This window comes from Carassius gibelio, chromosome B22, assembly GCF_023724105.1.
Source record: "Carassius gibelio isolate Cgi1373 ecotype wild population from Czech Republic chromosome B22, carGib1.2-hapl.c, whole genome shotgun sequence".
NCBI classification, from domain to species: Eukaryota; Metazoa; Chordata; class Actinopteri; order Cypriniformes; family Cyprinidae; genus Carassius; species Carassius gibelio.
The window spans coordinates 11,100,329-11,120,315 of NC_068417.1; the positions used below are offsets into that span (position 1 = coordinate 11,100,329).

General features: G+C 36.6%; 1 protein-coding gene and 1 long non-coding RNA gene across 2 annotated transcripts in view; both read left to right on the plus strand.

Moving 5' to 3' along the window:
• Positions 1 to 19,987, plus strand: part of LOC127988164 (SLAM family member 5) — a 283,545-nt gene that overhangs the window by 127,897 nt on the left and 135,661 nt on the right. The gene's annotated exons all lie outside the window — the stretch shown is intronic.
• LOC127988188 (uncharacterized) lies at positions 639 to 3,014 on the plus strand. Its single transcript, XR_008161564.1, has 5 exons — positions 639 to 841; positions 1,117 to 1,175; positions 1,264 to 1,326; positions 1,999 to 2,135; positions 2,251 to 3,014. It is a non-coding gene; the product is annotated as an uncharacterized LOC127988188 (long non-coding RNA).

Consider the following 19,987-nt stretch of genomic DNA (forward strand, 5'->3'; position numbering starts at 1 on the left):
CTCCCGACTGCTATATTGCAGACTATGCAGATGCCGGATGCCAGACGGAACTAACGATGGATGATATTGAGAAAATGGAGGATGTTCTGAGACAGAACACAACAGAGCTGGGAGATCTTCGGACCAAAGCACTGGACTCACAGTTCAACCAGGAGTCCTTTGAAAAAAATGAAGACAAGACAAAGTTCTACACAGGGCTTCCCAACTTCTTGGTTTTAATGCAGATTTTTGAGCTGTGTGAACCCTACATCACATGTGGTCCTATGTCTGTGCTGTCTAAATTTGAACAGTTCATCTTAGTTTTGATGAAGCTAAGACTAAATCTCCCGCTGAAAGATTTAGCTTTTAGGTTCAAGATCTCTCTGCCCACTGCTTCTAGAGTTTGGCATAAAGTAATTGACATACTTCATGACAGGTTAGAATTTCAAATTGAGTGGCCAGAGCGGCATGTACTTCAAGCTACAATGCCAATGGCATTCAGACAGGCATTTGGATGTAAAGTTGCTGTGATAGTTGATTGTTTTGAAGTTTTTATTGAGAAGCCCTCTAATTTACTAGCCCAAGCTCAAACGTGGTCAAATTACAAGCATCACCATACTGTAAAATTTCTGCTTGGTGTTGCACCCCAAGGCTATGTCACTGAGTAACCCCAGAGTGCAGTCTGGACGATGGGGCGGGGCGACACTTCGAGGCGGAGCGACACGTGTCGCCCCGCCCATATTTGTTTTCCCCGCCTTTGACATTTTCCTCCGAGCCAGCAGGGGGCAGTTTGCGTTGAAACAAACAGAACGGTGGCAACTACAGCAGCAGAGTAATAACGCTATTCCGTTGATTGCTTGAGGTGAGTAAAAGTGGTTGTGTAAATATCTTATAATATGAAATGCATGTTCGATCATTTATTTATCCATGGTACGTTCAATTTGAATAATTATTGTTAATAATTGTTATAAATTGCTCATTTTATTGTTCTTTGTGGATTGTAACAGTACACTCTGTACATGGCTTTAGTTCATAGGTTCGATTTTACAGAGGTATGGCATCACATTTGTTAAGTTATTTTGAACAGACATGCATGATTTTTGTGTGTATATTATTATTATTATTATTATTTTTCAGGATGACATGATCAGGAGGTGGTGATGTTCTGTTCTCCTGGACAGCTTTACTCCGCAAATGTATGTAGCTGTTTGAATGTTGCTACATGAAACATTACTCTGTACTATATCTAGCAATATACCTACCTCTTGACATTTGTTCTTTTAGAGCTCAACCACTGAGGAGAACTTCACCATTCACCATGTCTTCAGGCAGAGTCCAGCAAAGCAGGTTATTTGTGCACATACATTCATTAAGAACTAATAATTACGTGTGTACATGCAGAGGTATTTTAGTTATTACAGCTACATAGTTGTTCAGATGTGAAATTGGTATTATGTACAAGTACTATATTGGTCAATACTGTGGATTATTTCATATATAGCTATCAGTTAACATCAGCATCAAAGACATTTAAAAACATTTCAGCTTAATTCATTTTCAGACAGCAGCGAGTTTTTTAAATAACTTCTGTTTGCGATCTAATGTGGATTTTGTTCACCATCTAAGATAGAAATATTTATATTCAATGTAAAAGATCTTCATGTGGATCATGCATACAAATGTATACAAATATCTCACTGGATTATTACAATTAATGGCAAAATGAATGTGTGGAAATGTAGACTAATATATCCTACTGACACACAACAGCAAAAGATATAAATAATTAGCTTAAAAATTTTTTTTTTCAATGTGAAAATACTAACATGCCTAATACAGTACTGTATTAACATTTTATTAGTGTTATTATAAAAGAATGAGTATGCAGTTGTGACAACAATCTATAGAGTTTTTAATGAGAGTTTTAAAGCAAGGTTGTCTGTATTCAGTGTTTATATAATGTTTAATAACTTTTATATACATGTATAAATAAACCTATGTATGTTTTTGATTCAACAGCTTCCACTGGAAATCCTCAGGGAAGTTATTTTGTCGGCGGGTGACTCTCCATATTTGACACTTTCTCTGGTTTGCAGATGGTTTAGGGTTGTGCTCCTAAGTTTTTCGGAAAGCGGCACAGTTTGCCTGGCTAGACAGTAAGATTTCCCTGTTTAATGCTCATTCTCCAATTGAATTTTGTAGTAGAAGGCTGTTAAACTTTTTTTGAATTATTATTATTATCTTTCATGTATTTTGTCTTTACACTATAAGTTGTGGCCAACTGGAAGAATTGTCCTCCTGTCTCCTGACCGGAACGAGTTCAGACGGATGTACTGCATCAGGGAATGCTTGCAGTGCAGAGCCCTTTTCAAGTTTAACCCACCAGGGTACAGGGAAGAGACCGGCGTGGTGATCTTCTGGGCTTTTGTTTACACAGGATTTTGTTCCAAGGACTGTTTTTTTTTTTTTTTTTTTTGCGGCATGAAACACATTTGTGTGTTAAGTTCATTGAAGGGAAATAGAGAATGAACTGAGATCAACTGGTTTTGATGTATTAATTGATGTCACTTAAAGTTAAACTTTGCAGTGTATAATGTTTTAATAAAAAAGCTATGGAAAACACGTGCATGACAACAGATTTCAGTCATTTACATCAGTCTATCATTCTTTAAGGTTTCTCATATTTGATGATAACATCATTTGCTATGCATTGCTCATAATGGATCCTTAATTTAGTTGTGACAGGATTGTGAGGATTAATGAGGTTTTCAGTAGTGCAGTTCAGAAAACAAATAACAGAAAGTAACAAGTGTTTTTGGGCAAGTTCTTTAGAACCTGTATAGTTCCTTCCTTGCAAAAAGTAACCATGGATGTATTGTAGTAAAAATATTTGTTGGCATATTAATTACTGTGAGCTGTAATTATAAAAACACCATAGTTTTACTATAGTTACTGTAGCAGAACCATGGTAAATTTTCGTAGGGGCCAAGGGAATGTTCAGAATATTATTGGTGACGTTCAGAGACTCGTGACAATTTGTTACACACACACAGACACACACACATATATATATATATATAATATATATATATATATATATATATATATATACACACACCCACACACACACATATATATATATATATATATATATATATATATATATATATATATGTATGTATATATAATTTGAATATATAAATCAAGGTACTCCATGACTATCTACATAACCATACTTCGCATAATATTGCCGTGTCATTTTCAAACCAGCGAGTAATGCCGAGGTAGCGTCTACACTACAGCCATTGAGGGAGTAGACCATTTATTTCTATTCTGTTCGTCGTAATCCAAAACTCTTTGTATTTATACGGGATGTTGTGGAAATGCAACAATAAATGCAAAAACACAACATTTATATTAACTTTTTAATTTATATTAAAAGTTAATTAATCTGAGTGTCTACTTCCGCATTCCAATCCTGCTAATAGCGTCATAAGCTGTAAAATCGTCACTCATCTGTACACCAATAAGCTCATCTTAATCATAAACCAATAACCGCTGAGGTGGGCGGGGCGACACGTGTCGCTCCGCCCCAACGTGTCGCCCCGCCCCATCGTCCAGACTGCACTCTGGGATACTTGATGTCACTTACATATCTTGTGCCTGGGGAGGGAGAGTCAGCGATAAACAGATCACAATAGAGAGTGGCCTCCTAAAAAAACTGTTACCTGGAGATATTGTTCTAGCAGACCGTGGGTTCAATATTGGTGATAGTGTGGGATTTTACTGTGCTTCACTACAGATACCTGCATTTACCAAGGGGAGAAAACAACTGTCAGCGTATGAGGTGGCAGAAACTAGAAAAATAGCGAATTTGCGTATTCATGTTGAGAGAGTCATCGGTTTAGTCAGAGGAATATATCAGATTCTGCAAAGCAGGGCTATGCCCATAGAGCACATGGCAACAAAACCAGGTGAGGCACTAGCAATGATTGACAAGATTGGGGTTATTTGCTGTGTCTTGTCTAATCTTTGTGAGTCTGTTGTCCCATTAGAGTAAGGAAGAAGGGAAGGAGAAGAGGGAGGGACATCATTTTGTTAATATGTTTCAAATGTAATATTTTTATCCAATAATCCAATTGTATTGGCGATATCTATTATATGTAATGAAATGGATTCCAATTTATTATTGCACACCATGTTCTTATAGTTATTATAACAATTGTTGAAAAATCTAATCTTGTAAATAAACCACCATGTATTATTCTGTATTCTCAATAGCATTTAATCATAACAATATTCAAAATGTCATGTCTCATACAACAGTATTGATATAACGGCAATGTATCACACAGCCCACTTTCAAGAGTGCCTGGAACTAAGTAAATAATGTTTCATCATATTTTACACATGTAAGTTTGTAACTTGCTGTCCCTGTATTTCTGGAAGTAAACAGTTTCTAAAAAAGCACTCAACTTTAGGAATCACATCATCCCAAAGTTCAAAATCAGGCAAAATCCTTTCCACAAAAATGTCATTACAGTTCCACACAACAAAGTCACAGTACTCAGCACCTACAATGTGAAGCTGTGCCTGAACTTGGTAGTAGTAGTCATGACTTCGGTCCAGTTTAACATTATCTCCATCATTGACGAGGCAGAAACTCTTTTCCCCTGCACACATGCGCAGATTGGCTTCATCTTGGTGAGAGTGTGGGCACTAAAATCACAGTGAGAAGGACATATGAAAAATAGATTAAAGGAAAACACCATCGTTTTTCAATATTTTACAATGTTCTTATCTCAATTTAGAGAAATTAATACATACCTGTCTTTTTCAATGTGTGCACTTCATCTTTGCCCAGTGCGTTGTGAATGTGTTAGCATTAAGCCTAGCCCCATTCATTCCTTAGGATCCAAACAGGGATGAATTTAGAAGCCACTAAACATTTCCATGTTTTCCTTATTAAAAGACGGTTACATGAGTAGTTACACGAGTAAGTATGGTGGCACAAAATAAAACGTGGCGATATTTTAAGTGGATAAAAAATGAGAACTATATTGTATGGCGGAAGAGCACTTAGTTTGCAGCACTTCGACCTCAGCGTGCAGTAACATCATCGCTCCTAAAAACCCACCCTCCCCCACTTAAACTTCTGAAGTCAGGAGTGATGATGTTACTGAGCGCTGAGGTCGAAGTGCTGCAAACTAAGTGCTCTTCCGCAATATGATGTAGTTATTTTTTTATCCGCTTAGAAAATCGGCACGTTTTATTTTGTGCCACCATACTTACTCGTGTAACTACTCATGTAACAGTCTTTTAATAAGGAAAACAAGGAAGTGTTTGGTGGCTTCTAAATTCATCCCTGTTTGGATCCTAAGGAATGAATGGGGCTAGGCTTAATGCTAACACATTCACAACGCACTGGGCAAAGATGAAGTGCACACATTGAAAAAAGACAGGTATGTATTATTTTCTCTAAATTAAGATTCGTTTTCCTTTAACAAAGATAATTTCTGCGTTTTTGCTCAGTTTAGGACTTGATACTAGACTCGTACTAGAGATATAGGGAATTTAATACAACAGAGACTGTAATGTTAACTTAATCTCGCAGATGCCAGTTCTGTGACAGTCACAAGCGACAATCCCATCAGGGGAGGACCCCATGTATGGCCACTTGGGGTTCAGCCAGAGACCACTGTCCATACAGGAGAAGCCTGCATGCTCCCGAACCGTCAGCTTCTCATATGCTCCTCTTGCTTGTGCTTCATGTTTGCATCCATAACTGTACACAGTACACATGCAACACATGAAACAGAAAATTATTACTTTGTATTGCACATGTACAGCAAGTTCAGTGATTTAAATGCCATTAACCTAACCCCTATACTTAGTTCTAATCCTGCATAACCCTAGTTTTATAACCCTATAACTAATGTTTATCTTTCAGGGCTGTCCATACCATGAATCAACTATGAAAACAGTAAACATTTGTTCATGCCTCATACCCCAAATCTTACCTTTGCCTTTCCCTAATTCAAACCCTAAATACTGTAAGGGAAACAGGTCAATTTAGCTCAAAGGGAATCATTTAAGATTTTAAAGGGAATTTGAACAGAATCACTAATTCACGGCTGGTCAGTGAACGAGCCGTTTAACATCAAATCTGCGCTGGATACTAATATCCAAACTATAGTGAAACACTATCAATTAGCACAGTAACAAGATCGGCAGTTTAAGACATTAACTTGTAAGCACAAAACACAAGATACTTCTCTTTTCAATATGAATAAGGCTTTATTAGATAAATCTAAGACATATAAACTAATCTAACACATAAACGCACGCACTCACACATTCACACAAGTTGCAGGAAGATCGAAAGTTAGGGAAAGATGAGTTTAAGAGAATGGAAATATGGAATCCCAAGTTTACAGCAATACGTTAAATTGCATAGACATGAACAACCATCAATCACGTAATTAGCCCTCGCATTGAGTTCCTCAATGTGACTAAAATTATACTAGATACACCAGCACAACAAATATCTGGGGATACGTTGCCTTAGTTTCCTGTGAAAGGAACTCCCGTTGAAAGGGGTATCCCGGTGTCGCTGATTGGCTGGAAGTTCAGTAGTGGCTGAAGTGACGTCTTGGGAAGCCCGTGGTTGTTGGGCGTTGGCTGAAGGTGCAGAGTCGTGTGCGCTGGTTGAAGTTGAACGGGCACCCGAGGTCAGGCGTCGGAGACTCAACGTTACAAAACTTAACTCAGAACATGAAACTCTCAAACGGAAAAGAAAAGAAATAAAGTTTGACGAGACTAGGTTGTGTTCCTTCTCATCGTGGCTAAGTAGCAGGCGTGCAGGCCGACGCACGCTGCAACCGCGCTTAGCAGAAACTAAAAGCAGACTAAAAGCTGACTAAAAAGCATGACTGATAGCACGAGCAGGGCTAGAACTAAAAGCAAAGATTTTACGATGTCCTCAGTTTTTAAACTGGCCTGTTGGCCACACCTCAAATGTTGTCTTGACGAATCAGATATTGTCTTGGCTCGGGGGGGTTTCATAAATCATTTGTTTATCTTACCAAGCATGTGGTCTGAATCTTCCTGCCCTGCAGGGTCCAATGTTTTACATGATTCCTATTACCAGATTATGATATATTTTACAAATAAATGATTGTCAGGGCAATATCAAGCAAGAAAATTCAATCACACACATATCAAACATGACTATGTACCCTTCAGCTATACCATAGTTATTTAAAAAAAACATACACAATAAGTGATTATAACATGATAGTCAAATGTGTGGGTTACACATAAATGAATATGGAGTGATGCGATGGACTGATTCATTTATGAGTCTTTTTGAGTTCATTCTGGTCCATCTATATGTACCAAAAGCAGTTTCTTTGCCATTCTCATGACAAAAACTTTTGTGGAGACAAAATCCCTTCCCCCTTTAGGAATTTCAGTCTGGTTCTGCTAGGTGGGGGGGAAGTCAATGGAAGTGTTTAACTCATGGGTTTCCATGTGATGTCCAGCATTGCATTTCCATTACGAACAACACATTTTTAACACCAAATTTCTCTTCTTCGAATTGAAATTGTAAATAATTGTTCCAGTGGTGTTTATGTTTAAAGCTGTTGTGTGAACAAGTTGGTTGGTCATCTTGCTTGGTTCTTGTGGCACTAGAACTGATTTATGACTTCCTGAGGAATTCAGCTCGTGTTTCAATGCACACAGCTTTTAGACTCTTTAATTTGTCTGGTTCGACTCATTTCTGTTACAATACCTTGTAGCGGCTGTGATGAACCTATATGCTTCTGGGTAGCATATGCCCTTGATCAAGCTCTTGGATGGCTGCTGGGGGTTGGTCTTAAGCACTTGTTTCAGCTTTGAGGCTGTTACACGTCCTGCTCTTTGCCTAAACCAAACCCTGCTTGCACTCTGACTTCGAGTTGCCCTCTCTACAGCCTGAACATGAGACAGGGTGAGCTCTTCTAGCAGGAAATCCTGGCATAGCTCTCCAAGCTCTTTGGGGGGTAGCTGCAGAGGCTCCGGTGTTCTGTATTCAAGAACAGTTTTAGGAAGCATGCAAGATTTGGGGATGAATTCTTTGTGGTAAGGCTCCCTAGCCATCAGTGCTGCACTCCTTGGACAGTTTTTGCTTAATGTCTCAAAAAACCTAGCATATGTTTCTGACCCTCTCTTAACTCTTGGGCATGGAAGTGATTTCCCAACCTTGTTGTCAGTTGTCCTGCCATCAATGGAACGGTCAAGCTTTATTTTTTTTGCTTTTGCTGAGGAGAAGTCAATCAGAGCTACTGGAGCAGCAGGAGTCTGAAAATAAGTTAACACTGTTAAACAGTGTCCCAAAATAACATTCTCTGTCCCACATTAGGTTTGCTGTGAACGTGTAACCTTACCTTTTTTACATGTGATGGCATCAGCCACTTGCACTGCTCTGTTGTGCAGGAAGCTGAATCTCGCATCTTTACCCCAACTTCAATGGAAAAAAGAACTGCGCCTACATGAGAACACGATTCTGATAGTCTGTGAACAGAATACAATATGACATTTTTTAAACCTCAAATGCAATCTGCACAAGTGGCAAAGTGTAATAAACCAAGATGGAATTAACTTGCAAACTTGACATGACTTTTTCCTTCAAATCAGAGATTAAAGATAAAAAAAGATCAAATTAAGATAAATAAATAAAAACTATTTACAGCAGGTAATGTCAGGTGACACTGTAAAGGTTCATAAAATAACTATTACAACAGGTAACTTCTGGTGACTCTCAGCAAGATCGGGGGCATGTGGATCTGATCACCCTCACAGTTGTCCACTGAATCACCGGCGGTCACTGATACATCTGTGGAAATAATTAAACATTTTTAAATTAGTACTTACAATATATCATGAGTATTAATATATGATGGGACCCGAACTTAGAACTGTGTGTGTGTGTGAGAGAGAGAGAGATGCATTAGAAACAAAACAGTATACACACTCTTAACTGTAGTGTTCAAACGTAGGTCAGTATCTGAATGAGAAATGTAACTAGCTCGCCTGCTATCACCTGCAATCTCTGTAGCAGAAATAATGTGAGCTATTTTAATGTACTATAATATCTTGTACTACCGTAAACATTAAATAAATAGGTGGACAATGGTAATCAAGGAAAATTCGTTGTACTTCATTAACTGCCTGTTACTGATCTTAAATGTATTCATAGAACGGACTTCATAAATCTAACGTTAGGCGAGCAAACACATAGCTAGTTAAGGTTAGCTTACCCGAATCTGACAATCTTTTTATCCCCCGGCGTGACCTCTTTAACGGAACATCATAGCCGAGCCATTTCTCAGGGTAAGGGTGTTCGTCAGTCGCCTTCCCGTCCATGAAATGGTACGAACACACATAAGAGCGCTTGGGTGGGCGCTTCAAATTTAGCACCTTCATCCATTGCCTCAGGTGCTTCTCTTCTTTAGGTGGTGGGTGTAAAATGTAAAGTGCAGCACAACACTCCGACCGCTTCACAATGTGCTCGCTACATCGTTGGTGCAATCGGTTTTTTTAATACAATTGTTATGCAGCCCCTAACTGAGCATATAATACTTGATATATTTGCGTTCTGTTATCTAGCCACTAGCTTAGGTACTTTACGTCCGGTCCCTCAGCCGGAAGTAAGATGACAAAACGAGAGCAATGGCGGCACCGTTGTTGCCATGGAAAATAAGGTGAATGGGCTAGTTGCATATCTCCGCCATCTTGGATTTCCGGTCTTGCGAGTGTGTGCGTAGATATTTCCGGTTATGCTTAAAGTTAGTGCAGATAACCGGAGAATTCCAAATATTACCTTCTATATGTTTACAGGATTTATAATATCACTTCATATACAAATAAGATATACACTGCTATTATCACTATACTATAAATGTTAACTGAGCCAGTGGATTTGAAACTTGTGTATGTTTGGGTCCGGTGAAAGAATTAAATACACTAATGTTCACTACTGTTCACGAGATGAAAGTTGAACTCATGGTGTGTATACACAGCTATATAATGTATTTTATCTTACCAAATATGTAAATGTACAAATTACTTATTTCTTACTTATTATTTTTTATATTAAATATTTACCTCGTGAGACGTGGGCTGCGATTTATCTTCAGAAGTATCCATTTCTCAATTGTACACATACATCAGTCTGTTTCATCGTTATTTTCACAACATATTTTATTATTTTACACAATAAAAAAAATACAAGACTAATTTTAATATCTGTTTAATCTGATAATTAATGCAAAAGAATAACAATATACATGGCTGCTCATAGACAGATAATGATTTATCCTGCAGATCTTAAACAAAACAAATAAACATAGATAAAAACACACACACATGAATGCAAACAGCGATATTTTATTTAATGCAAACCTACCATAATTATATTACGTTTAATTGTACAGTTAGTTATAAATTATGTTATCAAATAAAGTTAATAAATGCTTTATCAGAAATCTCTGTGCGTCTTGTTTAACAGTCAGAAACATTTATCTTACAGAACAAAACCAGCTTTTCGAAAATGAAAGGTATTGCATATTTGAGAGGTTTGTGTTTGAAAAAAGAAATCCCTGTGGACCTGACCTGACGCTGATCCGCATAATCAACAGTATAACGCAATATCCGCGTTGTCTCTTGAAGAATTTCCACACAGAGGTACGCAAAATATAGGGAGGATGTTTACCCATGTTTTTGATATACCACTATCGGCTGTTAAATTTGAAAATCATTAATTGTATACATCTAGCCAAGTTTCGTATGTAAGTTTCCCTTACAGTCAATGCGAGCGTCGCAAGACCGGAAATAAGTATGCACACACTCGCGTCGCTGAAGCTCACCGGCGCCATCTTGTGCACCTAGCCCATTGGGCTGATCAGGAGATTGTGCTCGCCCCAGGGTGTCAGTAAAAACACGCCACAGGATTCAGAACATTCTGACTTTACTGTAGTAAACGTGTGTGTGGTCTGAAATAAACAAATAAATAACATATTAATATAATGACAACATATATACATGATATTCACATCTAATACAATTCTTAGTTAACTGCAACACTTAAATTTCCCTCTAGATGGCGCATTCAGCATGTATAACAGTAAATTGCAAATTCTCCGTGTCTGTTATAAAGTGATGAGTACTAATCATCGTATATGAACGGGTTACGGAGAATATGATAAATCAACATCTAAACACTTATTAACTGAATTATGATGCACCAAACAATGATACATAAGGAATGAAGTAAATAAATCACTTTATATACATAATCTCCCTGCTGAAAAAAAAAAAACAATAGAAACCATTACAGAAATTCTAATGGTTTCCAATACAAAACCATTACAAACCATCAGCAATTAACCATTAAAACCATTACCTAATGGTTTTCATTACATAGTGTGTTTTGGGCATATTCCATTAGGATTTATTGGTTTGTATTGGTTTCCATTAGAAATTTGTATTGGTGATGATGTGTACATAATGGTTTCCATCACAGTTTTGTATTGGTTCTGATGGTTCCATTATGAGCTTGTATTGGTCTTTATTAGCACATATTTATTGGTTTCCATCACAGTTTTGTATTGGTTCTGATGGTTCCATTATGAGCTTGTATTGGTCTTTATTAGCACATATTTATTGGTTTCCATCACAGTTTTGTATTGGTTCTGATGGTTCCATTATGAGCTTGTATTGGTCTTTATTAGCACATATTTATTGGTTTCCATCACAGTTTTGTATTGGTTCTGATGGTTCCATTATGAGCTTGTATTGGTCTTTATTAGCACATATTTATTGGTTTCCATCACAGTTTTGTATTGGTTCTGATGGTTCCATTATGAGCTTGTATTGGTCTTTATTAGCACATATTTATTGGTTTCCATCACAGTTTTGTATTGGTTCTGATGGTTCCATTATGAGCTTGTATTGGTCTTTATTAGCACATATTTATTGGTTTCCATCACAGTTTTGTATTGGTTCTGATGGTTCCATTACGAGCTTGTATTGGTCTTTATTAGCACATATTTATTGGTTTCCATCACAGTTTTGTATTGGTTCTGATGGTTCCATTACAAGTTTGTATTGGTCATTTTTGCATATATTTATTGGTTTCCATCACAGTTTTGTATTGGTTCTGATGGTTCCATTACGAGTTTGTATTGGTCTTTATTTGCACATATTTATTGGTTTCCATCACAGTTTTGTATTGGTTCTGATGGTTCCATTACGAGCTTGTATTGGTCTTTATTAGCACATATTTATTGGTTTCCATCACAGTTTTGTATTGGTTCTGATGGTTCCATTACAAGTTTGTATTGGTCATTTTTGCATATATTTATTGGTTTCCATCACAGTTTTGTATTGGTTCTGATGGTTCCATTACGAGTTTGTATTGGTCTTTATTTGCACATATTTATTGGTTTCCATCACAGTTTTGTATTGGTTCTGATGGTTCCATTACGAGATTGTATTGGTCTTTATTAGCACATATTTATTGGTTTCCATCACAGTTTTGTATTGGTTCTGATGGTTCCATTACGAGCTTGTATTGGTCTTTATTAGCACATATTTATTGGTTTCCATCACAGTTTTGTATTGGTTCTGATGGTTCCATTACGAGCTTGTATTGGTCTTTATTAGCACATATTTATTGGTTTCCATCACAGTTTTGTATTGGTTCTGATGGTTCCATTACAAGTTTGTATTGGTCATTTTTGCATATATTTATTGGTTTCCATCACAGTTTTGTATTGGTTCTGATGGTTCCATTACGAGTTTGTATTGGTCTTTATTTGCACATATTTATTGGTTTCCATCACAGTTTTGTATTGGTTCTGATGGTTCCATTACGAGATTGTATTGGTCTTTATTAGCACATATTTATTGGTTTCCATCACAGTTTTGTATTGGTTCTGATGGTTCCATTACGAGCTTGTATTGGTCTTTATTAGCACATATTTATTGGTTTCCATCACAGTTTTGTATTGGTTCTGATGGTTCCATTATGAGCTTGTATTGGTCTTTATTAGCACATATTTATTGGTTTCCATCACAGTTTTGTATTGGTTCTGATGGTTCCATTACGAGTTTGTATTGGTCTTTATTAGCACATATTTATTGGTTTCCATCACAGTTTTGTATTGGTTCTGATGGTTCCATTATGAGCTTGTATTGGTCTTTATTAGCACATATTTATTGGTTTCCATCACAGTTTTGTATTGGTTCTGATGGTTCCATTACGAGTTTGTATTGGTCTTTATTAGCACATATTTATTGGTTTCCATCACAGTTTTGTATTGGTTCTGATGGTTCCATTACGAGTTTGTATTGGTCTTTATTTGCACATATTTATTGGTTTCCATCACAGTTTTGTATTGGTTCTGATGGTTCCATTATGAGCTTGTATTGGTCTTTATTAGCACATATTTATTGGTTTCCATCACAGTTTTGTATTGGTTCTGATGGTTCCATTATGAGCTTGTATTGGTCTTTATTAGCACATATTTATTGGTTTCCATCACAGTTTTGTATTGGTTCTGATGGTTCCATTATGAGCTTGTATTGGTCTTTATTAGCACATATTTATTGGTTTCCATCACAGTTTTGTATTGGTTCTGATGGTTCCATTATGAGTTTGTATTGGTCTTTATTAGCACATATTTATTGGTTTCCATCACAGTTTTGTATTGGTTCTGATGGTTCCATTACGAGTTTGTATTGGTCATTTTTGCATATATTTATTGGTTTCCATCACAGTTTTGTATTGGTTCTGATGGTTCCATTACGAGTTTGTATTGGTCTTTATTAGCACATATTTATTGGTTTCCATCACAGTTTTGTATTGGTTCTGATGGTTCCATTACGAGCTTGTATTGGTCTTTATTAGCACATATTTATTGGTTTCCATCACAGTTTTGTATTGGTTCTGATGGTTCCATTACGAGTTTGTATTGGTCATTTTTGCATATATTTATTGGTTTCCATCACAGTTTTGTATTGGTTCTGATGGTTCCATTACGAGCTTGTATTGGTCTTTATTTGCACATATTTATTGGTTTCCATCACAGTTTTGTATTGGTTCTGATGGTTCCATTATGAGCTTGTATTGGTCTTTATTAGCACATATTTATTGGTTTCCATCACAGTTTTGTATTGGTTCTGATGGTTCCATTACGAGCTTGTATTGGTCTTTATTAGCACATATTTATTGGTTTCCATCACAGTTTTGTATTGGTTCTGATGGTTCCATTACGAGCTTGTATTGGTCTTTATTAGCACATATTTATTGGTTTCCATCACAGTTTTGTATTGGTTCTGATGGTTCCATTACGAGCTTGTATTGGTCTTTATTAGCACATATTTATTGGTTTCCATCACAGTTTTGTATTGGTTCTGATGGTTCCATTATGAGCTTGTATTGGTCTTTATTAGCACATATTTATTGGTTTCCATCACAGTTTTGTATTGGTTCTGATGGTTCCATTATGAGTTTGTATTGGTCTTTATTAGCACATATTTATTGGTTTCCATCACAGTTTTGTATTGGTTCTGATGGTTCCATTACGAGTTTGTATTGGTCATTTTTGCATATATTTATTGGTTTCCATCACAGTTTTGTATTGGTTCTGATGGTTCCATTACGAGTTTGTATTGGTCTTTATTAGCACATATTTATTGGTTTCCATCACAGTTTTGTATTGGTTCTGATGGTTCCATTACGAGCTTGTATTGGTCTTTATTAGCACATATTTATTGGTTTCCATCACAGTTTTGTATTGGTTCTGATGGTTCCATTACGAGTTTGTATTGGTCATTTTTGCATATATTTATTGGTTTCCATCACAGTTTTGTATTGGTTCTGATGGTTCCATTACGAGCTTGTATTGGTCTTTATTTGCACATATTTATTGGTTTCCATCACAGTTTTGTATTGGTTCTGATGGTTCCATTATGAGCTTGTATTGGTCTTTATTAGCACATATTTATTGGTTTCCATCACAGTTTTGTATTGGTTCTGATGGTTCCATTACGAGCTTGTATTGGTCTTTATTAGCACATATTTATTGGTTTCCATCACAGTTTTGTATTGGTTCTGATGGTTCCATTACGAGCTTGTATTGGTCTTTATTAGCACATATTTATTGGTTTCCATCACAGTTTTGTATTGGTTCTGATGGTTCCATTACGAGCTTGTATTGGTCTTTATTAGCACATATTTATTGGTTTCCATCACAGTTTTGTATTGGTTCTGATGGTTCCATTACGAGTTTGTATTGGTCATTTTTGCATATATTTATTGGTTTCCATTGCAGTTTTGTATTTCTGATTTGAATGTTTAGCTGATAGCTGGCAATAAGGCCATTAATTAAAGCTGCAGTCTGTAACTTTCTGTAATCAATAATTTGCTCAAGTACATAACCAGCCAGTGCTCGAACCTATCGCCTTACTTTAAGCCTGATTCACAATGGTCAGTTTATAATAACTGAGTTTTTAATAAGCTAAGTTTTCGATTTACATCATGTCTATAAACAAAAGAAGTTTTCCCAACTATCATGCTGTCTCATGTGAGGATCCTGCAGGAGGCGGATCGTTTATAGCCTTTTCTCAAAGCAGGTGAAATAATTAAATGTATAATTTTGATGGCGGATTGTAATCCAGAAGTGATTATGTGTTTATAAAACAAATGTGAATGAAATTAAATTATATTGCAGTTTAAAATGTGCTTCTGATTACAGATAGCATGGGATTACACAAGATATGTATTTTAAAGACAACCAGTTCAAAAGGAGCTTAACTTGCTTTTTGGGTTAAAATTATTTCTTAATATGAAATTTGAGTGTTATGACAATTAGAGATTAGACTGTACAGAAACTGAAATCTACATGCTTAAACACACTATACTAATAGTCACACAATGCTGATTTTGTTAACATTAACAATTTAAGAATAAAGTATAATAATAATAATAATAATTTCCATGGTCTGATTTGATCTGAGTTAATTTAGATCAAATCACCATTGGTAGAGCAATTTATTGTAATGCTTTTTTCCTCAGCTGGTCAGAACAAATGTGGCAGACTTGTTACTTACTTGTTCAGATGACAATATTCGATGAAAATGCTTATCTGGGTCATATATTCCAAGATGTAGGCTAGAATGCAAAGTACAATATCCACAACGATGCAGTGATTTGACTGCCACACAAACTCCTCAAAACATTAGATTCGGAGCCATGCGGACTCACAACTCACACAAGGAAGATAATTCCACACACAGCTGCAATTGCAGGTTTTCAAACAAAGATGGCGACAAAGAGGCAAAATTCCATAAGATATTTTTATTCTAATAATTATTAATTAATGCATTATAGAGATACATGAATTATGAAGTGTGTTTGTGGCTTCACTGTGGCTGGCTTAGACCTGCAAAAGAGAAGGAGAATTCATTAGGACAATGTACCACTTAAACCATATTACCAGTATGTGAGATTATCCATACATTACGTAGTATAAAAATAATAATTGATGACGGGCTGTTGAATTATTAGAAAAATAATCCTTGGGTCTGCATTATTTTTCTACTAATTCAACGGCCCTAAGTCAATTATTTCGCTTATATTATGGTTGCCGCACCTCAAGAAATCTATCAGATGATTAATTAAAGGGATCTGTCTGATTTTTGTACTTAAAACGCTATTGTGAGTAGGATTATTTCTTCCGCATCTCATCCAACGCCTCTTTTGCTGGTTCCAAAATGTCGTTTTAAAGCTGATAATGGAGGCATGAGCCATTGATAGCATTCTAATGCAGTTATTAATGAATTTATTAGAAAGAGAGCGAGAGACAGAGACACACAGAGAAAGAAAAAGAGAGTGAGAGCTTGTGTGAAATAGGCTGCAGCAGCGTCTCTAAACAGCGCTTTTATTACCTCGCTAGTGAGAAATCTCATGTTTATTTACTTTAGGAAAATCATTTGTCATGTTTTTGTTTTTGTTAGTCCTGTATTTCCATTATTACATTTAACTATGCAAAGTGATATGGAACTGTAATGCGGTCAAGAGAGCTGCCTGGAACTATGTTTGCCATGCGTTTCACAGAAAATAATTGCACACCTCAGAACGTTCGTCAGCCAATTAGATTCAAGCATTTAATGGCCCCGTAGTATAAATATTCATATGGCAATCTCAAAAAAGCTGCAAAAACTTGGTTGTTGACAAAACATCATCATGCCTAAATTCATCCAAACACTTTAGGCGCACATTTAGCAGATTCAAGATATTGACAGCTGTGAACTTTTGTCCATTACTCATTTTATGTTCATAAGTAAAACAACTACCGTATTTTCCAGACTATAAGGCTGGTCCTGCGACTTATAGTCAGGTGCGACTTATTTATCAAAATAAATTGACATGAATCAAGAGAAATTAACTAAAAGACATGAACCAAGAGAAAACGTTACCTTCTCCAGCCACGAGAAGGTGCTCTATGCTGCTCAGTCTCCTGTAGTCTACACTGAAGACATAGAGCGCCCTCTCGCGGCTGTAGACGGTAATGTTTTCTCTTGGTTCTTGGGTTTAAATAAATGCGACTTATAGTCTAGTGCGACTTATATATGTCTTTTTTTCTCATCATGACGTATTTCTGAACTGATGCGACTTATACTCAGGTGCGACTTATAGTCCGAAAAATACAAACTCACAGTTTGTTCTGTTCAGTGCCATGCTTAGGAGCATGGAAATGTAAAGCTGATGTTCCTACAATAACAGACCTAAGTGAAACACTCTTGAACATATTTTAAAATGTAGTAACACTTTAGAATAAGGATCCATTAGTTAATGTTAGTTATTCCATTCTGATTGGGTGGCAGGTATGCAGTAAAAAACCATTTAATGCACAGGTAGTTCCAAGTCAGTTTAATCACCATTGTATATTAATGCGCTGCTTTAATTGATGAACACTGACCAACACGCTAGCCAGGAGATAGTCTTTATATATTCTTTATTTTGTTTTCCTAATTTATTATATGCTGAATATCTCATTGGTTTATGTGCCATTCAGTGTCGTCTGTTGTAATGAGTGAGTGAATAAATGTGACCCAGGAGCACAAAAGTAGCACAGGTGTATTTGTAGAAATAGCCAAAAACACATTGTATGGGTCAAAATTATATATTTTTTCTTTTATGCCCCAAAATAATTAGAATATTAAGTAAAGATCATGTTCCAAGAAGATATTTTGTAAGTTTCCTAACGTAAATATATCAAAACTTATTTTTGATTGATAATATGCTTTGCTTTGGACTTCATTTGGACAACTTTAAAGATGATTTTCTCAATATTTTTATTTTGTACCCTCAGATTACAGATTTTCAAATAGTTGTATCTCAGCCAAATATTGTCCTCCATACATCCATGGAAAGCTTGTTTATTATTATTATTATTATTATTATTATTATTATTATTATTATTGATATATGAATCTCAATTAAAAAAAAAATTACCCTTACGACTGGTTTGTTTAAATTATGTAAATACTTACCAATCACAGTTTTTGTCCGGTTTATGTCACTGATCTTCTCAGCCAGGTATTTTCGCACACTTTGGAGGCGCTTATTTATTTCCTTGGAGGTGTGGCCTCTTTCCTCCAGCTTCTGAGACAGACATTCTTGTTTTGAGCACACATACACACACACACACACACACACACAAACAAAAAGTCAAATTCAAGAACTGATGGACAATATCAGACTTTAAATATGACAACTCTCAAGTAGAAATCAAGCAGCATATGTGACCTGTGCTGGCAAAATGAGTTATCGGCTAATTGTGATCGGTAGCCGATCAATCGGACCACCCCTATTGTTTTCCAGGCATTTATCAAATTTGTATTTTTATGATATCTAGTATTTTATAGAATGTTTTAAGATTTATAAAATTGTGCTATCTAATTCAGCCTCAAGTGATTTTGGAGTTATTTCATTTATATTAGCTGAATAATGTATTGCATTAATTATTTTAATATCTTCTATCAATCGTTTGATTAATTTATTTTATGAATTTTGTATTTTTTTCCATATATTTAGTAATAAGACACAGACTCGGTTTGCTTTTCATTCATAATACTTTATTAAATATCAGTACGTTAACTAGTTGGAGTGCACATAATTTAGTTCGCCCGACTGTATATTTTTGTTAATATTGGTTTCTTTTAAACCACGCGGGTGTGTGAGGGTTATCAGTCTGCAGTCAACGGTGAAAATAAAAAGTAGATTTATTTAAAAAGACCAAGAGTTATGTAGGTGGGGACACTGGTCTGGATCCCGGACAACCCGCAGGCTGCCCCCGATCAAGCCGGGCTGTACCAAATACCCGTGAGTATTAAGGGGGTAACCTATCAGGCTTTGGTGGATTCAGGTTGTAACCAGACCTCCATCCATCAAAGCCTGATACAATCCAGGGCATTGGATACGGGCCGCATGGTTAAGGTGAGGTGTGTGCATGGGGATATAGTGGAATACCCCGTAAAAGCCATAGCCATTAAATTTAGGGGCCAAAAGCATAATGTGTAGGTGGCCGTTAGTCCGCGCCTCTGGCATTCACTAATCTTGGGAACTAATTGGACAGCATTTTAGCAATTGTTGGGGTGTTTGACAGTGGATGCCATCGGGGGAAAGAACCGGCCGGGGGGCGGGGCGAGCACACAGGTGGGAGAATCTGTGCCAGGGCCTAGCGGGGCGGTCTCAGGGGAACCGAGCAGCGTAGCGAGGCTAAACCTTTCCAGTCGCGATGACTTTCCCCTGGAACAATCCCAGGACGAAACACTCAAACATGCCTTCGAGCAGGTCCGTTCTATCGATGGGCAGGTCCTTCACCCTTAGCATCCGCTATCCCCTGTATTTTGCCATTATCAAGGAACGTTTGTATCGAGTGACCCGTGACGCTCA